Genomic DNA, 26360 nt, shown 5'->3' on the forward strand with positions numbered 1-26360 from the left:
TCCTCTATGCTTTCAAGTCCTTGTACATATTCAGGTGTTTTACCTGGGAAGGGAGGGAACAGTTCAGCAGCAGCTGGCTGGGGGCTCAGCTCACGTTTACTCACAGACGCCTATGTACGGTCCCCCAGCTTTGCAATGAGGACGCTCCTTGCGGGGGTGGGGGGGGGCTGCTGGCTGCATGGGAGATAATTCCCTACCTCTGACCAACTTCAGAATTGTTTACCACTGGAGCAAGTGCCCTGATAGGGTTTTCCTCTGTATAACTAGTGGGTTCTGTTTATTTTTTCTGTTTTGTTTCAAGGTAGATTTTATTCCTCATTTATGTATTTATAGATATAAGCATGGAAATAATTCATTCATACAAATACATCTGTGTGAAGGGAAGAACGCTTTTCTGTTTTATTTTTAAATTTTATTTGTTTTTAAAAATTTTGAAATTTAATATTATTTATTTTTTTAGACAGCAGGTTATTATTAGTTATCTATTTTATACATATACATGTATACAGGTCAATCCCAATCTCCCAACTCATCCCACCACCACCACCCCATGGCTTCCCCCCCTTGGTTTCCATACGTTTGTTCTCTAACCCTGTGTCTCTAATTCTGCCCTGCAAACCGGTTCATCTGTACCAGTTTTCTAGGTTCCACATATATGCATTAATACACAATATTTGTTTTTCTCTTTCTGACTTACTTCTCTCGGTATGACAGTCTCTAGATCCATCCACGTCTCTACAAATGACCCCGTTTCATTCCTTTTTATGGCTGAGTAATATTCCATTTTATATATGTACCACATCTTTATCCATTCGTCTGTCTGTGGGCATTTAGGTTGCTTCCATTACCTGGCTATTGTAAATAGTGCTGCAATGAACATTGTGGTGAATGTGTCTTTTGGATTTATGGTTTTCTCTGGGTATATGCCCAGAAGTGGGATTGCTAGATCATATGGTAATTGTATTTTTAGTTTTTCTAATGAACCTCCATACTGTTCTCCATAGTGACTGTATCAATTGACATGCCCACCAATAGTGGAAGAGGGATCCATGTGTCCACACCCTCCACAGCATTTGTAGTTTGTAGATTTTCTGATGATGCCCATTCTAACAGGTGTTAGGTGATACCTCATTGAAGTTTTGACTTGCATTTCTCTAATAATTAGTGATATTGAGCAGCTTTTCATGTGCATCCTGGCCATCTCTGGGTCTCCTTTGAAGAAATGTCTATTTAGATATTCTACCCATTTTTGAAGTGGGTTGTATTTTTTTTAATATTAAGCTGCATGAGCTGTTTATATATATTGGAGATTAAACCTTTGTCCATTGATTCGTTTCCACATATTTCCTCCCATTCTGAGGGTTGCCTTTTTCCATTCCCGTTTTTTAACAAAAGAAAGAAAGAAAGAAAAAGAGGCAGAACACAAATGTCCGTAAAATATGCCTCTTGAAACTGTCGTTTTGAAATATGGAGGTGTTTTGAATTTTTTGGTCGGTATACGACCCCAGGATTTGTTTTCAGGGCAGGTCTCATTTACAGGCCTGCAATTATTTTGAATATCAACTGACCATTAGCGCTGGGATTAAAGCTGCTGTTGTGTGAAACGGCCACAAGGTGGCAGCAGTTCTCCTTTACCAAATCTGGTGACTAGGGCAACAGAGCCTCAATGGAAGTCGTGTTCTAGGTTGTAATTTAGAATGGAATGTGCCAGGAAAAAGACCCTTAAGTTTGTCTCACTATTTCTTGTTCGGTTTTTTTTTCATTTAATTTTTATTTTTTATCACAGCAAGTTTGATTACAATGTTTGGCTTGTTGTAGGTGTGCAAGATGTGGTTCTTTTACGCATATACATATGTCTGTTCTTCCTGGGATCCTTTTCCATGTACGTTATGACAGAATGTTGACTAATCTTCTCTTGGTATTCCGTAGGTGTTTGGTGTCTATATATTTCAACTGTGTTTGTATATGTCTCTTAACCCCAATATCCTAATGTATCCAATCCTCACACCTTTCCATTGGTGAACCATAAGTTTGTTTAATGAATCTGCGATTGCCCTTCTCTGTGGAAATATCTTCACTAGTATCAAGTTTTAGGTAACACCTATAAGTGATATCATACGATATGTGTCTTTCTCTTTCTGACTTACTACAAGTCACGTGATTACCTCTAGACTCATCTACGGTGCTGCAAATGGCATTGTGTCCTTTTTTTCCTTGGCTAATATTCTGTCTGTACATGTACCAGTTCTTCTTTGACCACTCATCTGTTGATGGACTTTTTGGTTGCTCCCATGTCATGGCTATTGTAATGCTGCGGCAATGCACATTTGCCTGCCTGTGTCTTTCCAATTCTGTCTTCTTAGGTTATAGGCCCAGGAGTTCGCCTGCTGGATCATATGGTAGCAAAATGTTTACCTTGTACAGGCACCGCCATTCTGTTCTCATTAGTGGCTCTTACCAGGTTACGTCCCACTTAAAGTTGAGGTGATGCTCTTCTCCACAACACCTTCAGCGTTTATTGTTTGGAGTATTTTTGCTGAAGTTTATTCTGACTAGTGTGAGCTGATACCACTTTGTGCTTGGATTTGCATGCATCTCATAATACCTTGAAATTGAGCTTTCTGGCATGTCCTTTTTTTCTTCAAACTGTGAGTACAGCTTACCTCTTCAAATTGTTTTCGGGAAGTAGGTGTGACATTTAGAAATATTTTGGCCATTACCTCCCTCAAGACATTATGAGGGCAGGTTTCATTCACAGCCCTCCAGTACTGGTGCATATGAAGTGACCCTTAGCACAGGTTTTAAAGCTGCTGTTGCAGGTAACGGCCAGAGGGTGGCAGCATTTCTGCTTTTCCCAATCTGTTAACTAGGGAAACAGACCATCCTGGCAGTGGTGTTCCTCGGTTATATATTAGAGTGGAATGTGCCCCCAAAAGCTGATGTCTCCTTACTTATGTTTGTTTTAGAAATTGAATTTCTATATATTTTTTTATTGGAGTCATATTCCATTGTGTTCATGGACCACTTCTTCTTTGAGCATTCCTCTGTTGATGGACATTTTTGTAGCTTCCAAGTGTTGGCTATGGTAAATATTGCTGGAGTGCAGGATTGCCAGCATGTGTCTTTTCTTTTTTGTGGTACATGGGCCTCTCACTGCCGTGGGCCCTCCCATTGCAGAGCACAGGCTCTGGACGCACAGGCCCAGCAGCCATAGCTCACGGGAACAGCCGCTCCGCGGCATGTGGGATCTTCCCGAATCGGGGCATGAACCCATGTCCCCTGCACTGGCAGGCGGACTCTCATCCACTGCGCCACCAGTGAATCCCAGCCTGTCTTTTTGATTCTCATCCCCTCAGGCGAAAGGCCCAGCAGTGGGTATACTTGATTGAATGGTAGCTTAGTATTTATCTTTACAAGGCACGACATTTTTGTTTTCATGACTGGCTCTTACCATGTCCCACGTTGAAGCAAGGGTAGGCATTTCTCCAAAACCCCTTCAGCATTTATTGTTTGCAGAATTTTTCCTGATGGGCATTCTGACTGCTGTGAGCTGATAGGTTTTTGTCATTTGGATTTACATATCTTTAATTATTCCTAATGTTTAGCATTTTCCCATGCCTTTTTAAATTTCTGGCAGAGAAAAACAGAAAAAAAAAACGGAGAGTACAGTTAAACTCTTGAAATTGTCTTCTTGGATGGTTGCCCTCTTTTGAATGTTCTGGTCAATTTTCAACCCCATGTTTGTTTTTGAGGGCAGGTGTTATTCACAGGCCTGCAATGAGTGTGACTATTTAGTGACCATTAGCAGTGGGTTTAAAGCTGCTGTTGTGGGAAATGGCCACAAGGCGGCAGCGTTTCTCCACTCCCAAGTCTGGTTCCTAGGGCAGCAGAGCCTTTCTGGGACCAATGGAATACAGAAGAAGGCATCATTGAAGTCTAATACAGAATACCATGTCCTGGTGGATGGTAGAATGACCAGTAGGGTCTAGGAATTAGGAACTACTGGATGTATATCCTCGGTGGCTTCACTGACTGTCCTAACATCCTTTACCAGGTCCCCAGCAGCCCACGGGGCTCTCGTGGTCAGGCCCCTCCCAGGATATGGGGCTCACCTGGGCAGGGCCCCAGCAGCCAACGGGGTTCTCATGTTCAGGCCACTCCCAGGGTATGGAGCTCAGCTGTGAAACTACCCAGCAGCCCATGAGGCTCTCGTGCTTAGGCACCTCCCATGATACAGAGCTCCCGTGGGCAGGTACCATGGCAGGGCTGGGCACACAGGAACCGTGCACATAGCCCTCATTGCAGAGCACCCCAGAACGCCTGTCACGCAGAGCTGACACAGAGCACCTCAGAGCAGGACTTGAACTAACCAACAGCAGCTCCGACAGGTCTCTGACCCTGGGCATCACTCTGTGCAGCCTCCCTCTGCCTGGTCTTCCAGAGACTTCCACTGCAGCCGGGGCACCAGGCCTTTGTCTCCAACCATCCCCCCTCCTCTCCCTGACTCCTGGGTTCCTCTCATTAGGATTAGGTCTTCTTGAAATTGTCTCCCACTCATGGGCCAGATAAAATGATGAGAAAACAAGCCGGAGATGCAGCCCCTTGTCTATCCTGACTCTCAGGAGCCCACACCTGTTCCTTGGAACTGGCCGTTTCAGCGAGGTCCATTTTCTGCAATGTGAGCCACTGAGGGGTGAGGATTGGCTGACCGGAGCAGCCTGTCCCTACCGGCCAGCCCTCCCCAGGTGTGCCTGGGTTGAGGTCAATAGAAACACCGCTCCAGGGAGCAACAGCGCCTGCAGCTGTGCCTGACGCCATATTCTCTGCCCCGTCAGCAGTCTCGGGGCTGTGCTGGTGGGAGGGAGTGAGGGGGCACGGTTTTGTGGGTGGCCCGGTGTGAGAGGGGCTCTGCTGGACTTTCTGCAGGAGTTGCCAGACTGCCACCTGCTAAAGAAGAGGATGGGTCACCCATACCTTCCGCTGGAATTTCTCCGCGGGCAGAGGTGAGGGAGGAACAAAGCAGTGGGGGCCAAGACAGGACGGATATCTCAGGCAGGGAAATGGAAAGTTTTCAGAAGAGCGCCTGGGGCCAGGATCATCCTGGCTGGCCTGCAGGCACCAAGTCAGCCTGCATGCTTTCGCTGGTGTGGATCCACGGCCCTTCCTCTATGCTTTCAAGTCCTTGTACATATTCAGGTGTTTTACCTGGGAAGGGAGGGAACAGTTCAGCAGCAGCTGGCTGGCGGCTCAGCTCACGTTTACTCACAGACGCCTATGTACGGTCCCCCAGCTTTGCAATGAGGACGCTCCTTGCGGGGGTGGGGGGGGCTGCTGGCTGCATGGGAGATAATTCCCTACCTCTGACCAACTTCAGAATTGTTTACCACTGGAGCAAGTACCCTGATAGGGTTTTCCTCTGTATAACTAGTGGGTTCTGTTTATTTTTTCTGTTTTGTTTCAAGGTAGATTTTATTCCTCATTTATGTATTTATAGATATAAGCATGGAAATAATTCATTCATACAAATACATCTGTGTGAAGGGAAGAACGCTTTTCTGTTTTATTTTTAAATTTTATTTGTTTTTAAAAATTTTGAAATTTAGTATTATTTATTTTTTTAGACAGCAGGTTATTATTAGTTATCTATTTTATACATATACATGTATACAGGTCAATCCCAATCTCCCAACTCATCCCACCACCACCACCCCATGGCTTCCCCCCCTTGGTTTCCATACATTTGTTCTCTAACCCTGTGTCTCTAATTCTGCCCTGCAAACCGGTTCATCTGTACCAGTTTTCTAGGTTCCACATATATGCATTAATACACAATATTTGTTTTTCTCTTTCTGACTTACTTCTCTCGGTATGACAGTCTCTAGATCCATCCACGTCTCTACAAATGACCCCGTTTCATTCCTTTTTATGGCTGAGTAATATTCCATTTTATATATGTACCACATCTTTATCCATTCGTCTGTCTGTGGGCATTTAGGTTGCTTCCATTACCTGGCTATTGTAAATAGTGCTGCAATGAACATTGTGGTGAATGTGTCTTTTGGATTTATGGTTTTCTCTGGGTATATGCCCAGAAGTGGGATTGCTGGATCATATGGTAATTGTATTTTTAGTTTTTCTAATGAACCTCCATACTGTTCTCCATAGTGACTGTATCAATTGACATGCCCACCTATAGTGGAAGAGGGATCCATGTGTCCACACCCTCCGCAGCATTTGTAGTTTGTCGATTTTCTGATGATGCCCATTCTAACAGGTGTGAGGTGATACCTCATTGAAGTTTTGACTTGCATTTCTCTAATAATTAGTGATGTTGAGCAGCTTTTCATGTGCATCCTGGCCATCTCTGGGTCTCCTTTGAAGAAATGTCTATTTACATGTTCTACCCATTTTTGAAGTGGGTTGTATTTTTTTTAATATTAAGCTGCATGAGCTGTTTATATATATTGGAGATTAAACCTTTGTCCATTGATTCGTTTCCACATATTTCCTCCCATTCTGAGGGTTGCCTCTTTCCATTCCCGTTTTTTAACAAAAGAAAGAAAGAAAGAAAAAGAAGCAGAAAACAAATGTCCGTAAAATATGCCTCTTGAAACTGTCGTTTTGAAATATGGAGGTGTTTTGAATTTTTTGGTCGGTATACGACCCCAGGATTTGTTTTCAGGGCAGGTCTCATTTACAGGCCTGCAATTATTTTGAATATCAACTGACCATTAGCGCTGGGATTAAAGCTGCTGTTGTGTGAAACGGCCACAAGGTGGCAGCAGTTCTCCTTTACCAAATCTGGTGACTAGGGCAACAGAGCCTCAATGGAAGTCGTGTTCTAGGTTGTAATTTAGAATGGAATGTGCCAGGAAAAAGACCCTTAAGTTTGTCTCACTATTTCTTGTTGGGTTTTTTTTTCATTTAATTTTTATTTTTTAGCACAGCAAGTTTGATTACAATGTTTGGCTTGTTGTAGGTGTGCAAGATGTGGTTCTTTTACGCATATACATATGTCTGTTCTTCCTGGGATCCTTTTCCATGTACGTTATGACAGAATGTTGACTAATCTTCTCTTGGTATTCCGTAGGTGTTTGGTGTCTATATATTTCACCTGTGTTTGTATATGTCTCTTAACCCCAATATCCTAATGTATCCAATCCTCACACCTTTCCATTGGTGAACCGTAAGTTTGTTTAATGAATCTGCGATTGCCCTTCTCTGTGGAAATATCTTCACTAGTATCAAGTTTTAGGTAACACCTATAAGTGATATCATACGATATGTGTCTTTCTCTTTCTGACTTACTACAAGTCACGTGATTACCTCTAGACTCATCTACGGTGCTGCAAATGGCATTGTGTCCTTTTTTTCCTTGGCTAATATTCTGTCTGTACATGTACCAGTTCTTCTTTGACCACTCATCTGTTGATGGACTTTTTGGTTGCTCCCATGTCATGGCTATTGTAATGCTGCGGCAATGCACATTTGCCTGCCTGTGTCTTTCCAATTCTGTCTTCTTAGGTTATAGGCCCAGGAGTTCGCCTGCTGGATCATATGGTAGCAAAATGTTTACCTTGTACAGGCACCGCCATTCTGTTCTCATTAGTGGCTCTTACCAGGTTACGTCCCACTTAAAGTTGAGGTGATGCTCTTCTCCACAACACCTTCAGCGTTTATTGTTTGGAGTATTTTTGCTGAAGTTTATTCTGACTAGTGTGAGCTGATACCACTTTGTGCTTGGATTTGCATGCATCTCATAATACCTTGAAATTGAGCTTTCTGGCATGTCCTTTTTTTCTTCAAACTGTGAGTACAGCTTACCTCTTCAAATTGTTTTCGGGAAGTAGGTGTGACATTTAGAAATATTTTGGCCATTACCTCCCTCAAGACATTATGAGGGCAGGTTTCATTCACAGCCCTCCAGTACTGGTGCATATGAAGTGACCCTTAGCACAGGTTTTAAAGCTGCTGTTGCAGGTAACGGCCAGAGGGTGGCAGCATTTCTGCTTTTCCCAATCTGTTAACTAGGGAAACAGACCATCCTGGCAGTGGTGTTCCTCGGTTCTATATTAGAGTGGAATGTGCCCCCAAAAGCTGATGTCTCCTTACTTATGTTTGTTTTAGAAATTGAATTTCTATATATTTTTTTATTGGAGTCATATTCCATTGTGTTCATGGACCACTTCTTCTTTGAGCATTCCTCTGTTGATGGACATTTTCGTAGCTTCCAAGTGTTGGCTATGGTAAATATTGCTGGAGTGCAGGATTGCCAGCATGTGTCTTTTCTTTTTTGTGGTACATGGGCCTCTCACTGCCGTGGGCCCTCCCATTGCAGAGCACAGGCTCCGGACGCACAGGCCCAGCAGCCATAGCTCACGGGAACAGCCGCTCCGCGGCATGTGGGATCTTCCCGAATCGGGGCATGAACCCATGTCCCCTGCACTGGCAGGCGGACTCTCATCCACTGCGCCACCAGTGAATCCCAGCCTGTCTTTTTGATTCTCATCCCCTCAGGCGAAAGGCCCAGCAGTGGGTATACTTGATTGAATGGTAGCTCAGTATTTATCTTTACAAGGCACGTCATTTTTGTTTTCATGACTGGCTCTTACCATGTCCCACGTTGAAGCAAGGGTAGGCATTTCTCCAAAACCCCTTCAGCATTTATTGTTTGCAGAATTTTTCCTGATGGGCATTCTGACTGCTGTGAGCTGATAGGTTTTTGTCATTTGGATTTACATATCTTTAATTATTCCTAATGTTTAGCATTTTCCCATGCCTTTTTAAATTTCTGGCAGAGAAAAACAGAAAAAAAAACGGAGAGTACAGTTAAACTCTTGAAATTGTCTTCTTGGATGGTTGCCCTCTTTTGAATGTTCTGGTCAATTTTCAACCCCATGTTTGTTTTTGAGGGCAGGTGTTATTCACAGGCCTGCAATGAGTGTGACTATTTAGTGACCATTAGCAGTGGGTTTAAAGCTGCTGTTGTGGGAAATGGCCACAAGGCGGCAGCGTTTCTCCACTCCCAAGTCTGGTTCCTAGGGCAGCAGAGCCTTTCTGGGACCAATGGAATACAGAAGAAGGCATCATTGAAGTCTAATACAGAATACCATGTCCTGGTGGATGGTAGAATGACCAGTAGGGTCTAGGAATTAGGAACTACTGGATGTATATCCTCGGTGGCTTCACTGACTGTCCTAACATCCTTTACCAGGTCCCCAGCAGCCCACGGGGCTCTCGTGGTGAGGCCCCTCCCAGGATATGGGGCTCACCTGGGCAGGGCCCCAGCAGCCAACGGGGTTCTCATGTTCAGGCCACTCCCAGGGTATGGAGCTCAGCTGTGAAACTACCCAGCAGCCCATGAGGCTCTCGTGCTTAGGCACCTCCCATGATACAGAGCTCCCGTGGGCAGGTACCATGGCAGGGCTGGGCACACAGGAACCGTGCACATAGCCCTCATTGCAGAGCACCCCAGAACGCCTGTCACGCAGAGCTGACACAGAGCACCTCAGAGCAGGACTTGAACTAACCAACAGCAGCTCCGACAGGTCTCTGACCCTGGGCATCACTCTGTGCAGCCTCCCTCTGCCTGGTCTTCCAGAGACTTCCACTGCAGCCGGGGCACCAGGCCTTTGTCTCCAACCATCCCCCCTCCTCTCCCTGACTCCTGGGTTCCTCTCATTAGGATTAGGTCTTCTTGAAATTGTCTCCCACTCATGGGCCAGATAAAATGATGAGAAAACAAGCCGGAGATGCAGCCCCTTGTCTATCCTGACTCTCAGGAGCCCACACCTGTTCCTTGGAACTGGCCGTTTCAGCGAGGTCCATTTTCTGCAATGTGAGCCACTGAGGGGTGAGGATTGGCTGACCGGAGCAGCCTGTCCCTACCGGCCAGCCCTCCCCAGGTGTGCGTGTGTTGAGGTCAATAGAAACACCACTCCAGGGAGCAACAGCGCCTGCAGCTGTGCCTGACGCCATATTCTCTGCCCCGTCAGCAGTCTCGGGGCTGTGCTGGTGGGAGGGAGTGAGGGGGCACGGTTTTGTGGGTGGCCCGGTGTGAGAGGGGCTCTGCTGGACTTTCTGCAGGAGTTGCCAGACTGCCACCTGCTAAAGAAGAGGATGGGTCACCCATACCTTCCGCTGGAATTTCTCCGCGGGCAGAGGTGAGGGAGGAACAAAGCAGTGGGGGCCAAGACAGGACGGATATCTCAGGCAGGGAAATGGAAAGTTTTCAGAAGAGCGCCTGGGGCCAGGATCATCCTGGCTGGCCTGCAGGCACCAAGTCAGCCTGCGTGCTTTCGCTGGTGTGGATCCACGGCCCTTCCTCTATGCTTTCAAGTCCTTGTACATATTCAGGTGTTTTACCTGGGAAGGGAGGGAACAGTTCAGCAGCAGCTGGCTGGGGGCTCAGCTCACGTTTACTCACAGACGCCTATGTACGGTCCCCCAGCTTTGCAATGAGGACGCTCCTTGCGGGGGTGGGGGGGGGGCTGCTGGCTGCATGGGAGATAATTCCCTACCTCTGACCAACTTCAGAATTGTTTACCACTGGAGCAAGTACCCTGATAGGGTTTTCCTCTGTATAACTAGTGGGTTCTGTTTATTTTTTCTGTTTTGTTTCAAGGTAGATTTTATTCCTCATTTATGTATTTATAGATATAAGCATGGAAATAATTCATTCATACAAATACATCTGTGTGAAGGGAAGAACGCTTTTCTGTTTTATTTTTAAATTTTATTTGTTTTTAAAAATTTTGAAATTTAATATTATTTATTTTTTTAGACAGCAGGTTATTATTAGTTATCTATTTTATACATATACATGTATACAGGTCAATCCCAATCTCCCAACTCATCCCACCACCACCACCCCATGGCTTCCCCCCCTTGGTTTCCATACGTTTGTTCTCTAACCCTGTGTCTCTAATTCTGCCCTGCAAACCGGTTCATCTGTACCAGTTTTCTAGGTTCCACATATATGCATTAATACACAATATTTGTTTTTCTCTTTCTGACTTACTTCTCTCGGTATGACAGTCTCTAGATCCATCCACGTCTCTACAAATGACCCCGTTTCATTCCTTTTTATGGCTGAGTAATATTCCATTTTATATATGTACCACATCTTTATCCATTCGTCTGTCTGTGGGCATTTAGGTTGCTTCCATTACCTGGCTATTGTAAATAGTGCTGCAATGAACATTGTGGTGAATGTGTCTTTTGGATTTATGGTTTTCTCTGGGTATATGCCCAGAAGTGGGATTGCTAGATCATATGGTAATTGTATTTTTAGTTTTTCTAATGAACCTCCATACTGTTCTCCATAGTGACTGTATCAATTGACATGCCCACCAATAGTGGAAGAGGGATCCATGTGTCCACACCCTCCACAGCATTTGTAGTTTGTAGATTTTCTGATGATGCCCATTCTAACAGGTGTTAGGTGATACCTCATTGAAGTTTTGACTTGCATTTCTCTAATAATTAGTGATGTTGAGCAGCTTTTCATGTGCATCCTGGCCATCTCTGGGTCTCCTTTGAAGAAATGTCTATTTAGATATTCTACCCATTTTTGAAGTGGGTTGTATTTTTTTTAATATTAAGCTGCATGAGCTGTTTATATATATTGGAGATTAAACCTTTGTCCATTGATTCGTTTCCACATATTTCCTCCCATTCTGAGGGTTGCCTTTTTCCATTCCCGTTTTTTAACAAAAGAAAGAAAGAAAGAAAAAGAGGCAGAACACAAATGTCCGTAAAATATGCCTCTTGAAACTGTCGTTTTGAAATATGGAGGTGTTTTGAATTTTTTGGTCGGTATACGACCCCAGGATTTGTTTTCAGGGCAGGTCTCATTTACAGGCCTGCAATTATTTTGAATATCAACTGACCATTAGCGCTGGGATTAAAGCTGCTGTTGTGTGAAACGGCCACAAGGTGGCAGCAGTTCTCCTTTACCAAATCTGGTGACTAGGGCAACAGAGCCTCAATGGAAGTCGTGTTCTAGGTTGTAATTTAGAATGGAATGTGCCAGGAAAAAGACCCTTAAGTTTGTCTCACTATTTCTTGTTCGGTTTTTTTTTCATTTAATTTTTATTTTTTATCACAGCAAGTTTGATTACAATGTTTGGCTTGTTGTAGGTGTGCAAGATGTGGTTCTTTTACGCATATACATATGTCTGTTCTTCCTGGGATCCTTTTCCATGTACGTTATGACAGAATGTTGACTAATCTTCTCTTGGTATTCCGTAGGTGTTTGGTGTCTATATATTTCACCTGTGTTTGTATATCTCTCTTAACCCCAATATCCTAATGTATCCAATCCTCACACCTTTCCATTGGTGAACCATAAGTTTGTTTAATGAATCTGCGATTGCCCTTCTCTGTGGAAATATCTTCACTAGTATCAAGTTTTAGGTAACACCTATAAGTGATATCATACGATATGTGTCTTTCTCTTTCTGACTTACTACAAGTCACGTGATTACCTCTAGACTCATCTACGGTGCTGCAAATGGCATTGTGTCCTTTTTTTCCTTGGCTAATATTCTGTCTGTACATGTACCAGTTCTTCTTTGACCACTCATCTGTTGATGGACTTTTTGGTTGCTCCCATGTCATGGCTATTGTAATGCTGCGGCAATGCACATTTGCCTGCCTGTGTCTTTCCAATTCTGTCTTCTTAGGTTATAGGCCCAGGAGTTCGCCTGCTGGATCATATGGTAGCAAAATGTTTACCTTGTACAGGCACCGCCATTCTGTTCTCATTAGTGGCTCTTACCAGGTTACGTCCCACTTAAAGTTGAGGTGATGCTCTTCTCCACAACACCTTCAGCGTTTATTGTTTGGAGTATTTTTGCTGAAGTTTATTCTGACTAGTGTGAGCTGATACCACTTTGTGCTTGGATTTGCATGCATCTCATAATACCTTGAAATTGAGCTTTCTGGCATGTCCTTTTTTTCTTCAAACTGTGAGTACAGCTTACCTCTTCAAATTGTTTTCGGGAAGTAGGTGTGACATTTAGAAATATTTTGGCCATTACCTCCCTCAAGACATTATGAGGGCAGGTTTCATTCACAGCCCTCCAGTACTGGTGCATATGAAGTGACCCTTAGCACAGGTTTTAAAGCTGCTGTTGCAGGTAACGGCCAGAGGGTGGCAGCATTTCTGCTTTTCCCAATCTGTTAACTAGGGAAACAGACCATCCTGGCAGTGGTGTTCCTCGGTTATATATTAGAGTGGAATGTGCCCCCAAAAGCTGATGTCTCCTTACTTATGTTTGTTTTAGAAATTGAATTTCTATATATTTTTTTATTGGAGTCATATTCCATTGTGTTCATGGACCACTTCTTCTTTGAGCATTCCTCTGTTGATGGACATTTTTGTAGCTTCCAAGTGTTGGCTATGGTAAATATTGCTGGAGTGCAGGATTGCCAGCATGTGTCTTTTCTTTTTTGTGGTACATGGGCCTCTCACTGCCGTGGGCCCTCCCATTGCAGAGCACAGGCTCTGGACGCACAGGCCCAGCAGCCATAGCTCACGGGAACAGCCGCTCCGCGGCATGTGGGATCTTCCCGAATCGGGGCATGAACCCATGTCCCCTGCACTGGCAGGCGGACTCTCATCCACTGCGCCACCAGTGAATCCCAGCCTGTCTTTTTGATTCTCATCCCCTCAGGCGAAAGGCCCAGCAGTGGGTATACTTGATTGAATGGTAGCTTAGTATTTATCTTTACAAGGCACGACATTTTTGTTTTCATGACTGGCTCTTACCATGTCCCACGTTGAAGCAAGGGTAGGCATTTCTCCAAAACCCCTTCAGCATTTATTGTTTGCAGAATTTTTCCTGATGGGCATTCTGACTGCTGTGAGCTGATAGGTTTTTGTCATTTGGATTTACATATCTTTAATTATTCCTCATGTTTAGCATTTTCCCATGCCTTTTTAAATTTCTGGCAGAGAAAAACAGAAAAAAAAAACGGAGAGTACAGTTAAACTCTTGAAATTGTCTTCTTGGATGGTTGCCCTCTTTTGAATGTTCTGGTCAATTTTCAACCCCATGTTTGTTTTTGAGGGCAGGTGTTATTCACAGGCCTGCAATGAGTGTGACTATTTAGTGACCATTAGCAGTGGGTTTAAAGCTGCTGTTGTGGGAAATGGCCACAAGGCGGCAGCGTTTCTCCACTCCCAAGTCTGGTTCCTAGGGCAGCAGAGCCTTTCTGGGACCAATGGAATACAGAAGAAGGCATCATTGAAGTCTAATACAGAATACCATGTCCTGGTGGATGGTAGAATGACCAGTAGGGTCTAGGAATTAGGAACTACTGGATGTATATCCTCGGTGGCTTCACTGACTGTCCTAACATCCTTTACCAGGTCCCCAGCAGCCCACGGGGCTCTCGTGGTCAGGCCCCTCCCAGGATATGGGGCTCACCTGGGCAGGGCCCCAGCAGCCAACGGGGTTCTCATGTTCAGGCCACTCCCAGGGTATGGAGCTCAGCTGTGAAACTACCCAGCAGCCCATGAGGCTCTCGTGCTTAGGCACCTCCCATGATACAGAGCTCCCGTGGGCAGGTACCATGGCAGGGCTGGGCACACAGGAACCGTGCACATAGCCCTCATTGCAGAGCACCCCAGAACGCCTGTCACGCAGAGCTGACACAGAGCACCTCAGAGCAGGACTTGAACTAACCAACAGCAGCTCCGACAGGTCTCTGACCCTGGGCATCACTCTGTGCAGCCTCCCTCTGCCTGGTCTTCCAGAGACTTCCACTGCAGCCGGGGCACCAGGCCTTTGTCTCCAACCATCCCCCCTCCTCTCCCTGACTCCTGGGTTCCTCTCATTAGGATTAGGTCTTCTTGAAATTGTCTCCCACTCATGGGCCAGATAAAATGATGAGAAAACAAGCCGGAGATGCAGCCCCTTGTCTATCCTGACTCTCAGGAGCCCACACCTGTTCCTTGGAACTGGCCGTTTCAGCGAGGTCCATTTTCTGCAATGTGAGCCACTGAGGGGTGAGGATTGGCTGACCGGAGCAGCCTGTCCCTACCGGCCAGCCCTCCCCAGGTGTGCCTGGGTTGAGGTCAATAGAAACACCGCTCCAGGGAGCAACAGCGCCTGCAGCTGTGCCTGACGCCATATTCTCTGCCCCGTCAGCAGTCTCGGGGCTGTGCTGGTGGGAGGGAGTGAGGGGGCACGGTTTTGTGGGTGGCCCGGTGTGAGAGGGGCTCTGCTGGACTTTCTGCAGGAGTTGCCAGACTGCCACCTGCTAAAGAAGAGGATGGGTCACCCATACCTTCCGCTGGAATTTCTCCGCGGGCAGAGGTGAGGGAGGAACAAAGCAGTGGGGGCCAAGACAGGACGGATATCTCAGGCAGGGAAATGGAAAGTTTTCAGAAGAGCGCCTGGGGCCAGGATCATCCTGGCTGGCCTGCAGGCACCAAGTCAGCCTGCATGCTTTCGCTGGTGTGGATCCACGGCCCTTCCTCTATGCTTTCAAGTCCTTGTACATATTCAGGTGTTTTACCTGGGAAGGGAGGGAACAGTTCAGCAGCAGCTGGCTGGCGGCTCAGCTCACGTTTACTCACAGACGCCTATGTACGGTCCCCCAGCTTTGCAATGAGGACGCTCCTTGCGGGGGTGGGGGGGGCTGCTGGCTGCATGGGAGATAATTCCCTACCTCTGACCAACTTCAGAATTGTTTACCACTGGAGCAAGTACCCTGATAGGGTTTTCCTCTGTATAACTAGTGGGTTCTGTTTATTTTTTCTGTTTTGTTTCAAGGTAGATTTTATTCCTCATTTATGTATTTATAGATATAAGCATGGAAATAATTCATTCATACAAATACATCTGTGTGAAGGGAAGAACGCTTTTCTGTTTTATTTTTAAATTTTATTTGTTTTTAAAAATTTTGAAATTTAGTATTATTTATTTTTTTAGACAGCAGGTTATTATTAGTTATCTATTTTATACATATACATGTATACAGGTCAATCCCAATCTCCCAACTCATCCCACCACCACCACCCCATGGCTTCCCCCCCTTGGTTTCCATACATTTGTTCTCTAACCCTGTGTCTCTAATTCTGCCCTGCAAACTGGTTCATCTGTACCAGTTTTCTAGGTTCCACATATATGCATTAATACACAATATTTGTTTTTCTCTTTCTGACTTACTTCTCTCGGTATGACAGTCTCTAGATCCATCCACGTCTCTACAAATGACCCCGTTTCATTCCTTTTTATGGCTGAGTAATATTCCATTTTATATATGTACCACATCTTTATCCATTCGTCTGTCTGTGGGCATTTAGGTTGCTTCCATTACCTGGCTATTGTAAATAGTGCTGCAATGAACATTGTGGTGAATGTGTCTTTTGGATTTATGGTTTTCTCTGGGTATATGCCCAGAAGTGGGATTGCTGGATCATATGGTAATTGTATTTTTAGTTTTTCTAATGAACCTCCATACTGTTCTCCATAGTGACTGTATCAATTGACATGCCCACCTATAGTGGAAGAGGGATCCATGTGTCCACACCCTCCGCAGCATTTGTAGTTTGTCGATTTTCTGATGATGCCCATTCTAACAGGTGTGAGGTGATACCTCATTGAAGTTTTGACTTGCATTTCTCTAATAATTAGTGATGTTGAGCAGCTTTTCATGTGCATCCTGGCCATCTCTGGGTCTCCTTTGAAGAAATGTCTATTTACATGTTCTACCCATTTTTGAAGTGGGTTGTATTTTTTTTAATATTAAGCTGCATGAGCTGTTTATATATATTGGAGATTAAACCTTTGTCCATTGATTCGTTTCCACATATTTCCTCCCATTCTGAGGGTTGCCTCTTTCCATTCCCGTTTTTTAACAAAAGAAAGAAAGAAAGAAAAAGAAGCAGAAAACAAATGTCCGTAAAATATGCCTCTTGAAACTGTCGTTTTGAAATATGGAGGTGTTTTGAATTTTTTGGTCGGTATACGACCCCAGGATTTGTTTTCAGGGCAGGTCTCATTTACAGGCCTGCAATTATTTTGAATATCAACTGACCATTAGCGCTGGGATTAAAGCTGCTGTTGTGTGAAACGGCCACAAGGTGGCAGCAGTTCTCCTTTACCAAATCTGGTGACTAGGGCAACAGAGCCTCAATGGAAGTCGTGTTCTAGGTTGTAATTTAGAATGGAATGTGCCAGGAAAAAGACCCTTAAGTTTGTCTCACTATTTCTTGTTGGGTTTTTTTTTCATTTAATTTTTATTTTTTAGCACAGCAAGTTTGATTACAATGTTTGGCTTGTTGTAGGTGTGCAAGATGTGGTTCTTTTACGCATATACATATGTCTGTTCTTCCTGGGATCCTTTTCCATGTACGTTATGACAGAATGTTGACTAATCTTCTCTTGGTATTCCGTAGGTGTTTGGTGTCTATATATTTCAACTGTGTTTGTATATGTCTCTTAACCCCAATATCCTAATGTATCCAATCCTCACACCTTTCCATTGGTGAACCGTAAGTTTGTTTAATGAATCTGCGATTGCCCTTCTCTGTGGAAATATCTTCACTAGTATCAAGTTTTAGGTAACACCTATAAGTGATATCATACGATATGTGTCTTTCTCTTTCTGACTTACTACAAGTCACGTGATTACCTCTAGACTCATCTACGGTGCTGCAAATGGCATTGTGTCCTTTTTTTCCTTGGCTAATATTCTGTCTGTACATGTACCAGTTCTTCTTTGACCACTCATCTGTTGATGGACTTTTTGGTTGCTCCCATGTCATGGCTATTGTAATGCTGCGGCAATGCACATTTGCCTGCCTGTGTCTTTCCAATTCTGTCTTCTTAGGTTATAGGCCCAGGAGTTCGCCTGCTGGATCATATGGTAGCAAAATGTTTACCTTGTACAGGCACCGCCATTCTGTTCTCATTAGTGGCTCTTACCAGGTTACGTCCCACTTAAAGTTGAGGTGATGCTCTTCTCCACAACACCTTCAGCGTTTATTGTTTGGAGTATTTTTGCTGAAGTTTATTCTGACTAGTGTGAGCTGATACCACTTTGTGCTTGGATTTGCATGCATCTCATAATACCTTGAAATTGAGCTTTCTGGCATGTCCTTTTTTTCTTCAAACTGTGAGTACAGCTTACCTCTTCAAATTGTTTTCGGGAAGTAGGTGTGACATTTAGAAATATTTTGGCCATTACCTCCCTCAAGACATTATGAGGGCAGGTTTCATTCACAGCCCTCCAGTGCTGGTGCATATGAAGTGACCCTTAGCACAGGTTTTAAAGCTGCTGTTGCAGGTAACGGCCAGAGGGTGGCAGCATTTCTGCTTTTCCCAATCTGTTAACTAGGGAAACAGACCATCCTGGCAGTGGTGTTCCTCGGTTCTATATTAGAGTGGAATGTGCCCCCAAAAGCTGATGTCTCCTTACTTATGTTTGTTTTAGAAATCGAATTTCTCTATATTTTTTTATTGGAGTCATATTCCATTGTGTTCATGGACCACTTCTTCTTTGAGCATTCCTCTGTTGATGGACATTTTCGTAGCTTCCAAGTGTTGGCTATGGTAAATATTGCTGGAGTGCAGGATTGCCAGCATGTGTCTTTTCTTTTTTGTGGTACATGGGCCTCTCACTGCCGTGGACCCCCCATTGCAGAGCACAGGCTCCGGACGCACAGGCCCAGCAGCCATAGCTCACGGGAACAGCCGCTCCGCGGCATGTGGGATCTTCCCGAATCGGGGCATGAACCCATGTCCCCTGCACTGGCAGGCGGACTCTCATCCACTGCGCCACCAGTGAATCCCAGCCTGTCTTTTTGATTCTCATCCCCTCAGGCGAAAGGCCCAGCAGTGGGTATACTTGATTGAATGGTAGCTCAGTATTTATCTTTACAAGGCACGTCATTTTTGTTTTCATGACTGGCTCTTACCATGTCCCACGTTGAAGCAAGGGTAGGCATTTCTCCAAAACCCCTTCAGCATTTATTGTTTGCAGAATTTTTCCTGATGGGCATTCTGACTGCTGTGAGCTGATAGGTTTTTGTCATTTGGATTTACATATCTTTAATTATTCCTAATGTTTAGCATTTTCCCATGCCTTTTTAAATTTCTGGCAGAGAAAAACAGAAAAAAAAAACGGAGAGTACAGTTAAACTCTTGAAATTGTCTTCTTGGATGGTTGCCCTCTTTTGAATGTTCTGGTCAATTTTCGACCCCATGTTTGTTTTTGAGGGCAGGTGTTATTCACAGGCCTGCAATGAGTGTGACTATTTAGTGACCATTAGCAGTGGGTTTAAAGCTGCTGTTGTGGGAAATGGCCACAAGGCGGCAGCGTTTCTCCACTCCCAAGTCTGGTTCCTAGGGCAGCAGAGCCTTTCTGGGACCAATGGAATACAGAAGAAGGCATCATTGAAGTCTAATACAGAATACCATGTCCTGGTGGATGGTAGAATGACCAGTAGGGTCTAGGAATTAGGAACTACTGGATGTATATCCTCGGTGGCTTCACTGACTGTCCTAACATCCTTTACCAGGTCCCCAGCAGCCCACGGGGCTCTCGTGGTCAGGCCCCTCCCAGGATATGGGGCTCACCTGGGCAGGGCCCCAGCAGCCAACGGGGTTCTCATGTTCAGGCCACTCCCAGGGTATGGAGCTCAGCTGTGAAACTACCCAGCAGCCCATGAGGCTCTCGTGCTTAGGCACCTCCCATGATACAGAGCTCCCGTGGGCAGGTACCATGGCAGGGCTGGGCACACAGGAACCGTGCACATAGCCCTCATTGCAGAGCACCCCAGAACGCCTGTCACGCAGAGCTGACACAGAGCACCTCAGAGCAGGACTTGAACTAACCAACAGCAGCTCCGACAGGTCTCTGACCCTGGGCATCACTCTGTGCAGCCTCCCTCTGCCTGGTCTTCCAGAGACTTCCACTGCAGCCGGGGCACCAGGCCTTTGTCTCCAACCATCCCCCCTCCTCTCCCTGACTCCTGGGTTCCTCTCATTAGGATTAGGTCTTCTTGAAATTGTCTCCCACTCATGGGCCAGATAAAATGATGAGAAAACAAGCCGGAGATGCAGCCCCTTGTCTATCCTGACTCTCAGGAGCCCACACCTGTTCCTTGGAACTGGCCGTTTCAGCGAGGTCCATTTTCTGCAATGTGAGCCACTGAGGGGTGAGGATTGGCTGACCGGAGCAGCCTGTCCCTACCGGCCAGCCCTCCCCAGGTGTGCGTGTGTTGAGGTCAATAGAAACACCACTCCAGGGAGCAACAGCGCCTGCAGCTGTGCCTGACGCCATATTCTCTGCCCCGTCAGCAGTCTCGGGGCTGTGCTGGTGGGAGGGAGTGAGGGGGCACGGTTTTGTGGGTGGCCCGGTGTGAGAGGGGCTCTGCTGGACTTTCTGCAGGAGTTGCCAGACTGCCACCTGCTAAAGAAGAGGATGGGTCACCCATACCTTCCGCTGGAATTTCTCCGCGGGCAGAGGTGAGGGAGGAACAAAGCAGTGGGGGCCAAGACAGGACGGATATCTCAGGCAGGGAAATGGAAAGTTTTCAGAAGAGCGCCTGGGGCCAGGATCATCCTGGCTGGCCTGCAGGCACCAAGTCAGCCTGCGTGCTTTCGCTGGTGTGGATCCACGGCCCTTCCTCTATGCTTTCAAGTCCTTGTACATATTCAGGTGTTTTACCTGGGAAGGGAGGGAACAGTTCAGCAGCAGCTGGCTGGGGGCTCAGCTCACGTTTACTCACAGACGCCTATGTACGGTCCCCCAGCTTTGCAATGAGGACGCTCCTTGCGGGGGTGGGGGGGGGCTGCTGGCTGCATGGGAGATAATTCCCTACCTCTGACCAACTTCAGAATTGTTTACCACTGGAGCAAGTACCCTGATAGGGTTTTCCTCTGTATAACTAGTGGGTTCTGTTTATTTTTTCTGTTTTCTTTCAAGGTAGAATTTATTCCTCATTTATGTATTTATAGATATAAGCATGGAAATAATTCATTCATACAAATACATCTGTGTGAAGGGAAGAACGCTTTTCTGTTTTATTTTTAAATTTTATTTGTTTTTAAAAATTTTGAAATTTAATATTATTTATTTTTTTAGACAGCAGGTTATTATTAGTTATCTATTTTATACATATACATGTATACAGGTCAATCCCAATCTCCCAACTCATCCCACCACCACCACCCCATGGCTTCCCCCCCTTGGTTTCCATACATTTGTTCTCTAACCCTGTGTCTCTAATTCTGCCCTGCAAACCGATTCATCTGTACCAGTTTTCTAGGTTCCACATATATGCATTAATACACAATATTTGTTTTTCTCTTTCTGACTTACTTCTCTCGGTATGACAGTCTCTAGATCCATCCACGTCTCTACAAATGACCCCGTTTCATTCCTTTTTATGGCTGAGTAATATTCCATTTTATATATGTACCACATCTTTATCCATTCGTCTGTCTGTGGGCATTTAGGTTGCTTCCATTACCTGGCTATTGTAAATAGTGCTGCAATGAACATTGTGGTGAATGTGTCTTTTGGATTTATGGTTTTCTCTGGGTATATGCCCAGAAGTGGGATTGCTGGATCATATGGTAATTGTATTTTTAGTTTTTCTAATGAACCTCCATACTGTTCTCCATAGTGACTGTATCAGTTGACATGCCCACCTATAGTGGAAGAGGGATCCATGTGTCCACACCCTCCGCAGCATTTGTAGTTTGTCGATATTCTGATGATGCCCATTCTAACAGGTGTGAGGTGATACCTCATTGAAGTTTTGACTTGCATTTCTCTAATAATTAGTGATGTTGAGCAGCTTTTCATGTGCATCCTGGCCATCTCTGGGTCTCCTTTGAAGAAATGTCTATTTAGATATTCTACCCATTTTTGAAGTGGGTTGTATTTTTTTTAATATTAAGCTGCATGAGCTGTTTATATATATTGGAGATTAAACCTTTGTCCATTGATTCGTTTCCACATATTTCCTCCCATTCTGAGGGTTGCCTTTTTCCATTCCCGTTTTTTAACAAAAGAAAGAAAGAAAGAAAAAGAAGCAGAAAACAAATGTCCGTAAAATATGCCTCTTGAAACTGTCGTTTTGAAATATGGAGGTGTTTTGAATTTTTTGGTCGGTATACGACCCCAGGATTTGTTTTCAGGGCAGGTCTCATTTACAGGCCTGCAATTATTTTGAATATCAACTGACCATTAGCGCTGGGATTAAAGCTGCTGTTGTGTGAAACGGCCACAAGGTGGCAGCAGTTCTCCTTTACCAAATCTGGTGACTAGGGCAACAGAGCCTCAATGGAAGTCGTGTTCTAGGTTGTAATTTAGAATGGAATGTGCCAGGAAAAAGACCCTTAAGTTTGTCTCACTATTTCTTGTTCGGTTTTTTTTTCATTTAATTTTTATTTTTTATCACAGCAAGTTTGATTACAATGTTTGGCTTGTTGTAGGTGTGCAAGATGTGGTTCTTTTACGCATATACATATGTCTGTTCTTCCTGGGATCCTTTTCCATGTACGTTATGACAGAATGTTGACTAATCTTCTCTTGGTATTCCGTAGGTGTTTGGTGTCTATATATTTCACCTGTGTTTGTATATCTCTCTTAACCCCAATATCCTAATGTATCCAATCCTCACACCTTTCCATTGGTGAACCATAAGTTTGTTTAATGAATCTGCGATTGCCCTTCTCTGTGGAAATATCTTCACTAGTATCAAGTTTTAGGTAACACCTATAAGTGATATCATACGATATGTGTCTTTCTCTTTCTGACTTACTACAAGTCACGTGATTACCTCTAGACTCATCTACGGTGCTGCAAATGGCATTGTGTCCTTTTTTTCCTTGGCTAATATTCTGTCTGTACATGTACCAGTTCTTCTTTGACCACTCATCTGTTGATGGACTTTTTGGTTGCTCCCATGTCATGGCTATTGTAATGCTGCGGCAATGCACATTTGCCTGCCTGTGTCTTTCCAATTCTGTCTTCTTAGGTTATAGGCCCAGGAGTTCGCCTGCTGGATCATATGGTAGCAAAATGTTTACCTTGTACAGGCACCGCCATTCTGTTCTCATTAGTGGCTCTTACCAGGTTACGTCCCACTTAAAGTTGAGGTGATGCTCTTCTCCACAACACCTTCAGCGTTTATTGTTTGGAGTATTTTTGCTGAAGTTTATTCTGACTAGTGTGAGCTGATACCACTTTGTGCTTGGATTTGCATGCATCTCATAATACCTTGAAATTGAGCTTTCTGGCATGTCCTTTTTTTCTTCAAACTGTGAGTACAGCTTACCTCTTCAAATTGTTTTCGGGAAGTAGGTGTGACATTTAGAAATATTTTGGCCATTACCTCCCTCAAGACATTATGAGGGCAGGTTTCATTCACAGCCCTCCAGTACTGGTGCATATGAAGTGACCCTTAGCACAGGTTTTAAAGCTGCTGTTGCAGGTAACGGCCAGAGGGTGGCAGCATTTCTGCTTTTCCCAATCTGTTAACTAGGGAAACAGACCATCCTGGCAGTGGTGTTCCTCGGTTCTATATTAGAGTGGAATGTGCCCCCAAAAGCTGATGTCTCCTTACTTATGTTTGTTTTAGAAATTGAATTTCTATATATTTTTTTATTGGAGTCATATTCCATTGTGTTCATGGACCACTTCTTCTTTGAGCATTCCTCTGTTGATGGACATTTTCGTAGCTTCCAAGTGTTGGCTATGGTAAATATTGCTGGAGTGCAGGATTGCCAGCATGTGTCTTTTCTTTTTTGTGGTACATGGGCCTCTCACTGCCGTGGGCCCTCCCATTGCAGAGCACAGGCTCCGGACGCACAGGCCCAGCAGCCATAGCTCACGGGAACAGCCGCTCCGCGGCATGTGGGATCTTCCCGAATCGGGGCATGAACCCATGTCCCCTGCACTGGCAGGCGGACTCTCATCCACTGCGCCACCAGTGAATCCCAGCCTGTCTTTTTGATTCTCATCCCCTCAGGCGAAAGGCCCAGCAGTGGGTATACTTGATTGAATGGTAGCTTAGTATTTATCTTTACAAGGCACGACATTTTTGTTTTCATGACTGGCTCTTACCATGTCCCACGTTGAAGCAAGGGTAGGCATTTCTCCAAAACCCCTTCAGCATTTATTGTTTGCAGAATTTTTCCTGATGGGCATTCTGACTGCTGTGAGCTGATAGGTTTTTGTCATTTGGATTTACATATCTTTAATTATTCCTAATGTTTAGCATTTTCCCATGCCTTTTTAAATTTCTGGCAGAGAAAAACAGAAAAAAAAAACGGAGAGTACAGTTAAACTCTTGAAATTGTCTTCTTGGATGGTTGCCCTCTTTTGAATGTTCTGGTCAATTTTCAACCCCATGTTTGTTTTTGAGGGCAGGTGTTATTCACAGGCCTGCAATGAGTGTGACTATTTAGTGACCATTAGCAGTGGGTTTAAAGCTGCTGTTGTGGGAAATGGCCACAAGGCGGCAGCGTTTCTCCACTCCCAAGTCTGGTTCCTAGGGCAGCAGAGCCTTTCTGGGACCAATGGAATACAGAAGAAGGCATCATTGAAGTCTAATACAGAATACCATGTCCTGGTGGATGGTAGAATGACCAGTAGGGTCTAGGAATTAGGAACTACTGGATGTATATCCTCGGTGGCTTCACTGACTGTCCTAACATCCTTTACCAGGTCCCCAGCAGCCCACGGGGCTCTCGTGGTCAGGCCCCTCCCAGGATATGGGGCTCACCTGGGCAGGGCCCCAGCAGCCAACGGGGTTCTCATGTTCAGGCCACTCCCAGGGTATGGAGCTCAGCTGTGAAACTACCCAGCAGCCCATGAGGCTCTCGTGCTTAGGCACCTCCCATGATACAGAGCTCCCGTGGGCAGGTACCATGGCAGGGCTGGGCACACAGGAACCGTGCACATAGCCCTCATTGCAGAGCACCCCAGAACGCCTGTCACGCAGAGCTGACACAGAGCACCTCAGAGCAGGACTTGAACTAACCAACAGCAGCTCCGACAGGTCTCTGACCCTGGGCATCACTCTGTGCAGCCTCCCTCTGCCTGGTCTTCCAGAGACTTCCACTGCAGCCGGGGCACCAGGCCTTTGTCTCCAACCATCCCCCCTCCTCTCCCTGACTCCTGGGTTCCTCTCATTAGGATTAGGTCTTCTTGAAATTGTCTCCCACTCATGGGCCAGATAAAATGATGAGAAAACAAGCCGGAGATGCAGCCCCTTGTCTATCCTGACTCTCAGGAGCCCACACCTGTTCCTTGGAACTGGCCGTTTCAGCGAGGTCCATTTTCTGCAATGTGAGCCACTGAGGGGTGAGGATTGGCTGACCGGAGCAGCCTGTCCCTACCGGCCAGCCCTCCCCAGGTGTGCCTGGGTTGAGGTCAATAGAAACACCGCTCCAGGGAGCAACAGCGCCTGCAGCTGTGCCTGACGCCATATTCTCTGCCCCGTCAGCAGTCTCGGGGCTGTGCTGGTGGGAGGGAGTGAGGGGGCACGGTTTTGTGGGTGGCCCGGTGTGAGAGGGGCTCTGCTGGACTTTCTGCAGGAGTTGCCAGACTGCCACCTGCTAAAGAAGAGGATGGGTCACCCATACCTTCCGCTGGAATTTCTCCGCGGGCAGAGGTGAGGGAGGAACAAAGCAGTGGGGGCCAAGACAGGACGGATATCTCAGGCAGGGAAATGGAAAGTTTTCAGAAGAGCGCCTGGGGCCAGGATCATCCTGGCTGGCCTGCAGGCACCAAGTCAGCCTGCATGCTTTCGCGGGTGTGGATCCACGGCCCTTCCTCTATGCTTTCAAGTCCTTGTACATATTCAGGTGTTTTACCTGGGAAGGGAGGGAACAGTTCAGCAGCAGCTGGCTGGGGGCTCAGCTCACGTTTACTCACAGACGCCTATGTACGGTCCCCCAGCTTTGCAATGAGGACGCTCCTTGCGGGGGTGGGGGGGGGGGCTGCTGGCTGCATGGGAGATAATTCCCTACCTCTGACCAACTTCAGAATTGTTTACCACTGGAGCAAGTACCCTGATAGGGTTTTCCTCTGTATAACTAGTGGGTTCTGTTTATTTTTTCTGTTTTGTTTCAAGGTAGATTTTATTCCTCATTTATGTATTTATAGATATAAGCATGGAAATAATTCATTCATACAAATACATCTGTGTGAAGGGAAGAACGCTTTTCTGTTTTATTTTTAAATTTTATTTGTTTTTTAAAATTTTGAAATTTAATATTATTTATTTTTTTAGACAGCAGGTTATTATTAGTTATCTATTTTATACATATACATGTATACAGGTCAATCCCAATCTCCCAACTCATCCCACCACCACCACCCCA

The sequence above is a fragment of the Mesoplodon mirus genome, assembly GCF_964341445.2.
Source record: "Mesoplodon mirus genome assembly, chromosome: 4".
NCBI lineage: Eukaryota > Metazoa > Chordata > Mammalia > Artiodactyla > Ziphiidae > Mesoplodon > Mesoplodon mirus.